Source organism: Mus caroli, chromosome 16 (genome assembly GCF_900094665.2).
Source record: "Mus caroli chromosome 16, CAROLI_EIJ_v1.1, whole genome shotgun sequence".
NCBI classification, from domain to species: domain Eukaryota; kingdom Metazoa; phylum Chordata; class Mammalia; order Rodentia; family Muridae; genus Mus; species Mus caroli.
The window spans coordinates 40,009,639-40,020,961 of NC_034585.1; the positions used below are offsets into that span (position 1 = coordinate 40,009,639).

General features: G+C 36.3%; 1 protein-coding gene across 9 annotated transcripts in view; it reads left to right on the top strand.

Annotated features, from left to right (window-relative positions):
- Positions 1 to 11,323, top strand: part of Zbtb20 (zinc finger and BTB domain containing 20) — a 751,404-nt gene that overhangs the window by 247,955 nt on the left and 492,126 nt on the right. For 7 of the 9 annotated variants that reach the window (XM_029470523.1, XM_029470521.1, XM_029470520.1 and 4 more), the window contains exon 4: positions 10,626 to 10,671. The exons of the other annotated variants lie outside the window; for them this stretch is intronic. The gene's annotated coding sequence lies outside the window, so the exon portion shown is untranslated. The remainder of the gene's footprint in view (positions 1 to 10,625; positions 10,672 to 11,323) is intronic. 9 annotated transcript variants of the gene reach the window in all.

An 11,323-nucleotide genomic window follows, 5' to 3' on the forward strand; every position in this document is an offset into this window, starting at 1 on the left:
AGTGGGTGGGTAGGGGAGTGGGTGGGGGAGCGGGTGGGGGACTTTTGGGATAACATTTGAAATGTAAATGAAGAAAATACCTCGTAAAAAATTAAAAAAAGAAAGAAATTATATAAATTTTCAAAGATTGCTTAAGTTCAATATGGAAGACAAAATCTCAGGGTCTTATACTTAAAGGGAATATTGATTTATGTTAAATTTCAAAGGAATTGATTAGATTATCCATGTTGCCTGGTTAACACAGCAGTCTTGTGCTCTGGCCACAGATTGCCTTTAAGAAAACGCAGTGAGGGTTTTTCTAGGGAGCCAGTGCCTCTGAGTTCTTATGACACATGTATTTTTTTAACATCAAATTTAATATTTTGACAACGTATGAACCACATGTGAGTACTTTCTCTACAGGTTTTCTGTTGGGCAGGTGCCATCTGTGGTTGTGAAGCCAAGTGTTCTTCTGGGGCAGAATAATCGAATCAGAGTTAATGGGGTGACCATCTAAGCAGGGCTCTTTGTCATTAAGGTCCACTCTTGTGATAGTAGCACATTATCCCACTGATTGGATTTGTAGGAAGGCATCCACCTGTGGCCCGTGTTGGCAGACAAGAGACTGACTGCAGAGGCAGCCCTGGCGAAGAAGAAGCAGGGGGTAGCTGTCCTGGGCAGCAGAGGCTTTGGCTGGAAAGCCACACTTGCAGTATGGCTTAAGCGATACAAGTAGGTGGGTGACTCCCATGGTATTTGGTTCATGTAGGTTCCAAAATAAAGCAACCAAAAGCAGAGGGTTAGATTCTGTGGCACTGGAAAGGAAGGATTTATCTTGAGCAAGGGAAAAGCAAAAGCCTGGGGAGACCCACAGCCAGCTGATGAGACAAGATTTAAGCACCTGGAGCCCTTTACCTCCATCTCATGGATGATTTTCTGTTTGGATGAGAGCTATTGTAAGAATTTCCATGTCTGTTGGGGGCACTGAAGTTCTCACAGACTATGGTAAACACAATTTGGCTCACACGCTCTCATAATCAGGCTGACTTGCAGTGAAACAGAGAGTGCTCTATAGCTGTGCCAGGCCTCTAGCAGTACCAACTGTTAAATAATAAACAGGCCCTGTTTGTTGGCAGCCTCTTCCCCTCCTGCCAACATGGAGTGCCCATTTTCTGGGTTTACCTGCCCGCATGTGTTCAGACACTAAGAACAGTGTGTGTGTTGTGTGAGGCAGCGATGGCGTGAACACATCAGTCTACATCTAATCTGCTTAGTATATTATTCCCTCAGGACATCGGGTAAGCTAGCAGCCATGCAGGGCTTGGGCAGCACAAACAATGGCCGTGCTGTTGTTCTAGATAATGTTATAGGCTTTGAAGAGGGCACTAGCTTATTGTTTTTCTTACGTTTATTTTCTCTTCCTATTCTTTTTGCATTGGTTTGGTGGAGTATGGACTAGGGAAAATGAGAATGAATCTGCCAATGAGATACTTTACTTCAGGAAGTTAGAAAATATCTGGGCTGGTTATGTTATTTCACTGGCAAGATGTCTTTGGTTAATGTGCATTGAGTAGTGAGTCATTCTGGAAGTACTTTCTCAAGTCCCACAGAAGGTAACCCCAGAGAAGATGCCCACACTTGGCTCAGTGGGTGTGTCACACTATAACTAAAGCATCAAAGTCCATGGAGAGGTCAGACTTCTTCCCCATACCATCACTAAGTGCTATGGAAGGGCAGTGTAAGTAAGATCCAGTTGGAAGCAATATCCACCTAGTCTCGTTCATGCTCCAACCACCACCTCCCTTTCTCTGAAGGAAAGATTCCTACATGTCACTGTGATGTTCTTTTCCCAGGAATAGTCCCTTGATAATGTTAGTTTTACAATGCTGCTTTGGCCAAATGAATTTCATATGTCTCACAGATGCAGTGCTCAAAAATAGACTCTTAAAATTCCCACAAACCCTCTTCAACCCCAGCAAAGCCACGATGCTCATCGCTAGGAGTAAGCTTTGTATGTTTAGGTCTAAGTGACTTGGAGTTCCTAAGCAGCATGAGGGGTAACTATGAAGCAAAAGATATTCATTCATTCATTCATCCCCCCCCATCGCCTTTCTTCTTTCTCATAAGTTAAGTGAAAAGAAAGACCTTAACTTTCTTCTAATGGCAATATCATTATGAAAAATAGTCTTGTTAGACATTTCTATTATAATCCATTTGTTTAAAATTGTCATTCACATTCCCTTGTAATGATGGTTCCCACATGATGAAGCTCTTCGTTGATTGGGAGAGCAAAACCATTTGCTTGCATGAAATGAAATTTCATTCTCAGATCACTAAATACGGGCTACACTGTGGAGTAATCATTCAGTCTTTTTGACTAGGATATTTTTAGATCAAAAGTAAATAGTTGAATGACAGGCTCTGGTGACAGCACAGTCAGTGGAGGTTCAGAGTGTTGGGCTGTGATATTCAACCTAGTCTTCTCTGGATTCACCCCTCAACAGTATGCAGTGGAAGCTAATTTTTATTTCTTTTCATTAAAAATTCAAGGACCTCTTTTCTCACTATCTTTTGAAAAAGACCTTGCTAATTCAGTCTAAAACTTGTATTGTAGTTCTTCTTAAATTTACATTTATTTTGAGAATTAATTTTTAAAATCTTACCAGTATATTCTCAGTACTAGGGTGGTACCCTGAGCCTCTTGCATGCAGACCTTTTCCTGTGAGGTATCTCTCCTCCCTCTATTCAGTCTGCTCTTGACCATGGTGACCTATATAGCATTCACCTGGAATGGTTAAAAAAAATGGCACAAAATTCATAGGGAAATAGTTAATTAAGCAAGGGGGAGGGCAAGCCTAGACCCTTCTAACTGAGGAGCTTTTGACCTTTATGGCTTCAAGCACATGGGGAGTCAGTTTTCACTAAAGATGTGGCTTCTGACTTGTGGGCCTGTGAATGGCCCGACAGCCCTGAGTATGTGGGCGGCATGAATTGGATAAGGTGAGGTAGTCATAAATGCATATTTGAGAAAACTGAATCAAACTTGGAAGGGTGTGGGGAAGTATGGTTTGGATCTGGGTGGATCAAAAAGCATTGTAGAAAATTATTAATGAATTAATAAAAATATTTTTGAAGTGAGTGGCACTCGATGACAAGGAATTGGGTTTACTGTTAGGTTACTATTAGTAAGTGGCACTCTATGACAATGAGTTTGGTATACTGTTACTTTCCTGCTGTAGCTTCATTCTTCTTGTGATAATGTTTTCAAAAGTGTCATCCAATCAAATTAGGGCCAGATTAATTTTTCTTTATATAAAGCAATTTTTTATTTTTTCTACTTGGCCTTCCAACCTACAGGCCTCAGACCTCCACCAAACCCCTGAATAGGAGTAGACCCTAATAGAGTACTTCTCCAGCCCCAACCTCAGGAGCGTTCCTGAGTTCCAATGTCTAATTTGCTGTGAACAGAAAGGGAGATGCCACAAGTTTTTCAAATCATCTCTCAATGAATAAATAAGGTCAAAGAACAGCGTTTGTGTTGTGATCGTATATGTAGGCGTGCATGTTTGTAGGTGCACATGCCCCTACCACTATTTGTTCTACTCTATGATATGTTTGATATAGAACACATATCATACTTCTCTGTTCTGTGCTTGTAGAACTGCCAATCTATAGCTGAGGTAACAACTGTTCCTAGTGGTTTAGTTGCTCAAATTCATGAAAATCAGACTGTTTCTTTTTCTTTTATGTATGTATGTATGTATGTATGTATGTATGTATGTATGTATGTATGTATAATTTTTCTCATGTGTTTATTTTCTTAAGCACCTATATAAACACCCATGTATCTAGAAGACATATAGTTTTTTATATACATTTCCACTAGGCCCTTACTTCCTAGAGTCAGCATATAAGCAGCTGTGGAATAATAAAATACATTCTCTTATTGCTCATTAGGAAAAGATGTTTACTACCTGATTTAGTGATTTTATAAGATTATTTTTGGTATACTGAATAGAAAATCCATACATGGTTACAGTTGGCTTTGGGTGTTGGGAAAACAGGATTGCTGGAACAGCACTTAAATAAAAGGAATAGTGCTGACCTACTTAGAGAAATTAATTATGAAAGAAAAATAATGGATTATAGTAGCAGATAATGGTTCTGGGGCTGCTGCTGGTTGAAATCCATCCTGAGGCTTATTTATAATTGGCACAATTAGAGTTTTCGAGAATTGAGCAGCCTTGATTTATTTACAAGGGTTCACACAGGACTTGAGTCAGGGGGAATGAAAGGGACAGAGGTAGATAAAGGATTTACTGCTTTAAACGTCAGTTCTGTAGAATTTCAAATTTAGATGATAGGGTAGAACATACCATCTCCAGAGATAAAATGTCAGGTTCTTAAATGCCAGGAGTTTTTAAAAATTTGGGTTCTTTCTTGAAGAACCAGTCTACATAGTAGATTTGATAAAAAGCTGAATTGTACTTTGAATTTAAGAACATTTTGCTTTCTAGGATTCTGTGAACTAAGTTTCTATAATATGCAGTTTAGTACTTGTTCATTTGTTTGTCAGATATTTATTACTATTGATATTTAATGTGTGTCAGATCCTGTTCTATACACTTGAAATCTGTAGTAACAAATCAACTGTGTTATTTACTAGGAAATGATAAGAGTATGATTCATTTGTAAGGCATAAAAAAGAACAAATGAATAGGCTACATCTTATCATCATTAAAATTTGTATATTTGAAAATATTATTAATATAATAAATAAAATACATGCTGTACAAAAATATTTACAAAGAGTTTATTCGTTAGAGAATTTTTCAAAATGCAGTACATTAAGAAAATACATACTGTGTTGAACAGTCAATAGATTTTGATCACAAAAGATATTAACACATAGAAATATGCTCAAGTTTAGCATCTGTTAGATAAATCGCATGTTAAAGGCTTGAGATACGGCTACACATGTTTTGAAGTGTTTGAAATTAAGAAGAGTGACCATACCAGGTATTTGTGAGAATGTGGAAAATCTGTCAAAAAGTAAAATTATCTGGAAATAATTTGATATCTTTCTTTTTTAAAAAAATCAAACATACATTTATTGGGTAATCTGGCATTTTTCTGCAATGAAAGAGCAAGGAAAGTAAATGTTTTTATTAGAATTATACACAGATGTTTCTAACAGCTTTGTTTATATGACATAAAAAAATTAAGCAACCTATATGACCATTCAAAGACAGAGATAAATTTTAATATAAACGATTAACACAAAATAACAAATTGGGCTGAATTATTGCTACATGGATAATTCTCAAAATAATATATGGAGTTTAGGAAAGCAAAGTAAGTTCACAATGCCTGATACTATTGATACATACAGTTTTAGGGTAATGAATGATAGTAGCTCCACACTTTTTAGGGGTGGTGAGTAACTGTTATTTCATTGCGGCGCTGGCTTCAAGGGCTAATCAGTGTGTCAAAAATTTTATACTTTAACTCTGTGATTTAATCTTTATCAAGTTTACCTTACAACACTGCTTTTTAAGGGGAAGAAGAAGGGGGGACGAGATGTAAATTATATCCAAGAAATGACAAGGTAGCAAATCCACATAGTACTAGTCTGGAAATGTTCATAGCGTCCCCTTTATTGCTGAAATCACTCCATCCATGTACAGTTTCCTTGGGGCACTTCCTCATCTATGACAACTACTTTCCATGATTCTATACCCTCATGCCTGAAAGCAGGTGGTGAATCCTACATTTACTCTATTTCTTTCTCCACTTGTGCAATTATATTTAAGAGCCAGAGAGACTGAAGGAAGTGGGATTTGAAGTGCAGTAGAAAACTATTTGCTCTCAAAGATAGCCTTAACCTTTGCAGCATTAGAAGACCCTGACCACTTTGGATCCCTGAACACATTACTTTCTACAATACCTGTAGTCTATTTCTGAACAGTTACCATATCTGTTTTCCACCTTGGACTGTCTCTAAGTACTGCCTTCTCACTCCCCACCCCTTTTTTTGTTTTTTGGTTTTTTGTTTTTTTTGTTTTTTGTTTTTTGTTTTTTTTGAGACAGGGTTTCTCTGTATAGCCCTGGCTGTCCTGGAACTCACTTTGTAGACCAGGCTGACCTCGAACTTAGAAATCCACCTGCCTCTGCCTCCTGAGTGCTGGGATTAAAGGTGTGCGCCACCACGCCTGGCACATTTTTTCCTTGAATGACCATTATCCCTTCCAAACTAACCTATGTGCCAAATTAAACTCTTCCTCTCAAGTAAAGTCTTCCCTTTAGGATTGCCATGTAAATGTTCATAAGGTGCTTCCTTCTCCGAATCTGCTTGGGCACACATGCACCTGTTCCCTAGTCTTTGATCTTCCTTGGAAGTAAGCATTTAATCTCCTTCCTCTCTCTATATATCAAAGCTATATCCATAGTTCAGAGAGCCATCTAGTTTTACCTAAATTTTTGCAATAGTCACTTTATATTCTTCATATTAATCTTGCAACCCAGTCATTGTCTCTTCCAGAATGACTCATGTCTTTCCCTCATAGCAGCTTAAAAATATTTGGATATTTTTAAACATTCTTCACTTTCATTTCTTCACTTTTGTGTTCACTTCTTTGAAGTAAAACAATTTATAAAGTTAATGTTACAACTAATTTTCTCTGAGATGCCTTTACTGATTTCCTAACTAATTAAATTTTCTTACATTGCACTTCTGTAGATGTAAGCTTTATTTATTCGTTTACTTATGATACAAAGTCTTCTAACTCTCAAGTTAGCCTCAGACTTGCTGTGTAGTTGAGGAAAACCATGAGAGTCTGATTCTCTTGATTCTGTATCCCAAGTGCTGGAGTTACCATTATGCCAATTTGTGTGACTCTGGGTTCCATGCCCACGGCTTTGTGATTGGTAGGTGTGTTTTGCCAACTAAGCCACATTTCCAGCCCAATATGGTTTATTTTCACTGGTTGTTTTACCTAACTCTGTTTTTAAAAACAAATTATATATTATTTTTAAGCACTAAGTCTAGTGCCAAACATGATACCTCCACATGGAAATTGATGAAACATTAAATGGTTTGTTAAATGAGTGAATAAAGAAATAGTTTATATGATTTTTGTGATATAAAAGCTAAGTTGTTACATTTTTAATTTGTTTGGAAGCTGGTAAATAGATTTATTTAAAAGTAAACTTAATTTTCACTTGCATAGCTTTATAAAATGTGTATATTAGTAGAGAATATAACATTTATTATTTTCTTTTACGGAGTGCCTAAATATACTTAAATTCACATGTACTCCTAAACATATATTATTTCTGTATGGTTAGAAACTTCTAAAATCCTTTCTTCACACTTTTGGGTTGTACAGACACCATTGTGGTTCTTTGTAGCTTCTGTGCTTTACAATAGTAACCCTCTTCTGATTCCTGCCTGAAGACAACTTAGTATTGGTATCTCAACCGTGCCGCCTCCCGTCCTTATCATTAGCCTCGGGAAGCTCCCATTCTACTCTCAACTTCTGTAGGATCAGCTTTCTTATATTTCCTATGGAGCAAGCTTTCTGCCTGCTGTATTTCACTTACATAATGATCTCCAGATATCCAGTGACATCCATGTTTTCACCATTGATTTGAATTCTTGCATTTACAGTTAAATGGAATTCTATTGTTTATATTTATTTATTATACTTTTAAAAATCCACTCTGTAGTTACTAGACTCCCTGATTGTCTCTACTTCTTAGTCTGTATGAATTGTGCTATAATGAGAATCTAGATAGTCTTTACTGTACTAAGTGAAAGGCATATAACCAGAAGTGCAGAACTGACATAGTGTTTCTGTAGCGATGGTAGCAAGCTGCACTCTCATGAGCAATGTGCAGGGCTCTCCTTTTCATGATCGTCTCAGCAGAACTTCTCCTCAATCTTTTTGAGAATAGCTATTCTTACTGAAGTGACTTCTTAAAAAAAAAAGAGAAAAAGAAAGAAACAACGTTTTACAGTTGTTGAATGTGTCTGTGATGTCAGTGTATGACTGTGGGCACACATATGTCATAGAATGTGTGTGCATGTCAGAGGACAACTTTCAAGAGTTGGTTCTCCCTTTCCATCATGCAATGCTTGGACGGAGCACAACCTGTCAGGTATGCACCACGCATGCCTGTTTACCTACTGAGCTGCCTTGCTGACCCTTGTTGTGGTTTTGATTTCCATTTCCTGATAATTGCAACAGAGAACATTTTTTACATATCTATTTATTTTTCATCTTTTGTGAAATATAAATTCATGTTTATTGTCCATTTAAATTTTTTCTGTGTCATTTCTTTTGCTGAAGGAAGCTTTCAGGTTGGTGTCATCATATTTATTTGTTTTTGCTATTGTTTGTAGTGCTTCTTGTGACATACCCAGAAAATCCTTGCTAATCCCAATGCCCAGAAACATTTCCTCTTGTTCTGTTCTAGCAGTTTCTTCTAGTAATTAGCCTTACATTATTTTTGTAACTCAGTTGAGTTAGTTTTTATAATCAGTGAAAGGCGGCACTCTAGTTTCATTGGTCTGAGTGTATAAACAATTTTCTTAGCACAATTAATTTTGCCAGCGAGATCATCTTTGTCAAGAATCAGCTTATTTGGCTATGTGAGTTCTGGACCATGCACTTATGCCAGTGCAGTTTCACAGAGTTCTGAAGAGTACAGCTTCATAATACATTTTAAATCAGTTGGTGTACTGCTTCCTGATTTTTTCTGGCATTAGCTATTGCAGTGGCAATGTGTGTGTGCATGTGTGCAAGCATGTGTACGTGCATGTGTGCATGTGTGTGTGTGTGCACACACATGCAAGGTAAGTGCTTTCATATAAGTTTTAAGGAATTTTATAGGTCTGTGAAGACTACCATGAGTATTTCAATAGGAATTGCCCTAAATCTCTTGATCATTTTTGATAATGTGTACATTATAAAAATATTGGTTCTATGAATCCATGAACATAGTATATTTTCCCATATTTATATGTTTCTTTAATATCTTTCTTCAGTGCCTGTAATATTGTTAATAGGTATATTTTATTTCTTTGGTTGAATTTATTCTTAGTTATATTTGATGTTATAAATTGAATTGCTTTTATGACTTCTGTTTCAGTAATTTGCTATTGATGTAGAACAATTTGATTCTTACACATTGATTTTTCCTCCTGAAATTTGATATCATTACTTATTATTTCCAATAGTTTGGAAAGTTTTGGTAGCGTCTTTTCCTATGTATGAAATAAAATCTTTTGCAAATAATGACAACTTTAATTTTCATGGAGCTGCAGTTCCTAACAACATAAGTTCTTAGAATTTTTTTTACCTTTCTTATATGTCTTTTGAGTAGCTATCATTAGATTCTCTACTTTGTATAATTAATAAATGATCCTAGAATCTGAAATGCCTGAATTTCTTAATTCCTGTATGATTTCTCTGGTTAAATTACTGCTATCTCATTCATTTTTTTGTGTGTTTTTATTAGGGATGACTGAAAGTACCCATGTTTGATTTGGATTCTGTGAAAATTATTGTACTGTTTTCAACTTTATGATGCCAACAATTAGGATAATTCTGGTACTACATTTTGTCCCTATATATGGCTAGCTTATATCCAGGCCAACAGCAAACACTGTGTCTTGATCCATTACTTATGTATTATAAACTAGGTAGGATAATAGAGGTTAGACAAGAAAATAATCATACAGAATATGGTCCATATAACACCTAAGGAATTTCTAAATATTGTAGATATTCAATTTGAACAAAAGGTTCAAACATTTGATAAACAAACAATGGTGAAACATTTAAAATTATGCAGTCAATTCAGACATAAATCAGTTTCTTAGGCTCTAATAAATCCTTGCTAAAATATTTGTTGCGTCTTAAGGAAAATAGTACTTTTTAATTGCATAACTCATTTGAGTTTATTATCAATAAAATCATTGAGTACTTGATATAAGGCAGAATATTTTTTAACAAATTTAATTTTGTTATTTTTAATTTATGGGCACACTTGTGTGTCTGTGTGAATATGTGTATATAAGTGCAGGTGCCTTTGGAGTCGGGAAGTGGATGTTGGTTCCTCTGGAACTGCAGATGCAGGCTTTTGTCAGGCCTCTGATTGGTGCTTGAGACTGAACTCCGATATTTTCTAAGAGAAATATTTGGTTTGAAACACTAAGCTATTTCTCTAGTCCCTGAATCAGAATACCATTGGCATGCCTACAGTGAAATACTTCATAGGAGGACAGGACTCACAATGATCCTGCAGGGGAATTTACCATCATCTTACTTACTGGGAACTTAAATATCAGAGATGAAGAATAACTTGTTTGAGACACATAACTAGTACAGAGAAATCCCAGGTTCAAACTTCGAATCTATGTCACTCAAATATTCTCCTTTTATTTTTCTAGGTTATAATATTATTACATTATTTCTTTCTATGCTTTCTCTTTTCAATTCATCCCCTTGATTTCTTTCAAGTTCAATGTCCCTTTTTCATTAATTCTTGTTACAGTAACACATGTACACACACACACACACACACACACACACACACACCCTGTTCCATGTGTATAATGTTACTTGTATGTCTGCTTTCAGGAATGGCTGTTTGAACTGGAAAACCAGTTGGTGCGCTCTTCCTTGGGTAAGACTATTTTCCCCACGCTCAGCATTACTTGGTTGCCTGTAATTCTTGGTATAGGGTTGCGGCCTCGTGGGATTTCTCCTGTCCATTTTACCATTTCTGTTGTTTATTTCCTGGTTAAGCTCATGTCAAGGGTTCTACCTACTGTCTCCTATTTTCTCTCTTAGGCAAATTCTTACTTGTTTGAGGTATCTTGCTTTTCTTTGGTTGCTTTAATAAGCGAACATGACTTTAATGGTCCAAACCATTAGAAACGTTCTTTCAAAGCAGTGAAACCAGTAACGGAGATTAACATGTTGGCAAGGCTACACTTTCTCTCACATTGTGTGAGAGTCTTTTCTTACTTTTTCATCCTCTAGTGGTTCCAAATATTTCTTGGCTTATAGATATTTATTATAATCTCAACTTAGACCTCAGTCTTCAGATGGCCTTATGCCATCCAATTGTCTTTTCCTCTTTTGGTACTTATATGAAGATATCATTAGAGATAGAGTATACCTTGGTTATGTAGGATAGTCTCATCTAGAGATGCTTAGCCCAAGTATATCTGAAAAGGCCCTTGAAATTAACTAATATTTTTTGTACATGTGTGTTTTGTATGTGTATATATATATATATGTGTGTGTGTGTGTGTGTGTGTGTGTGTGTGTGT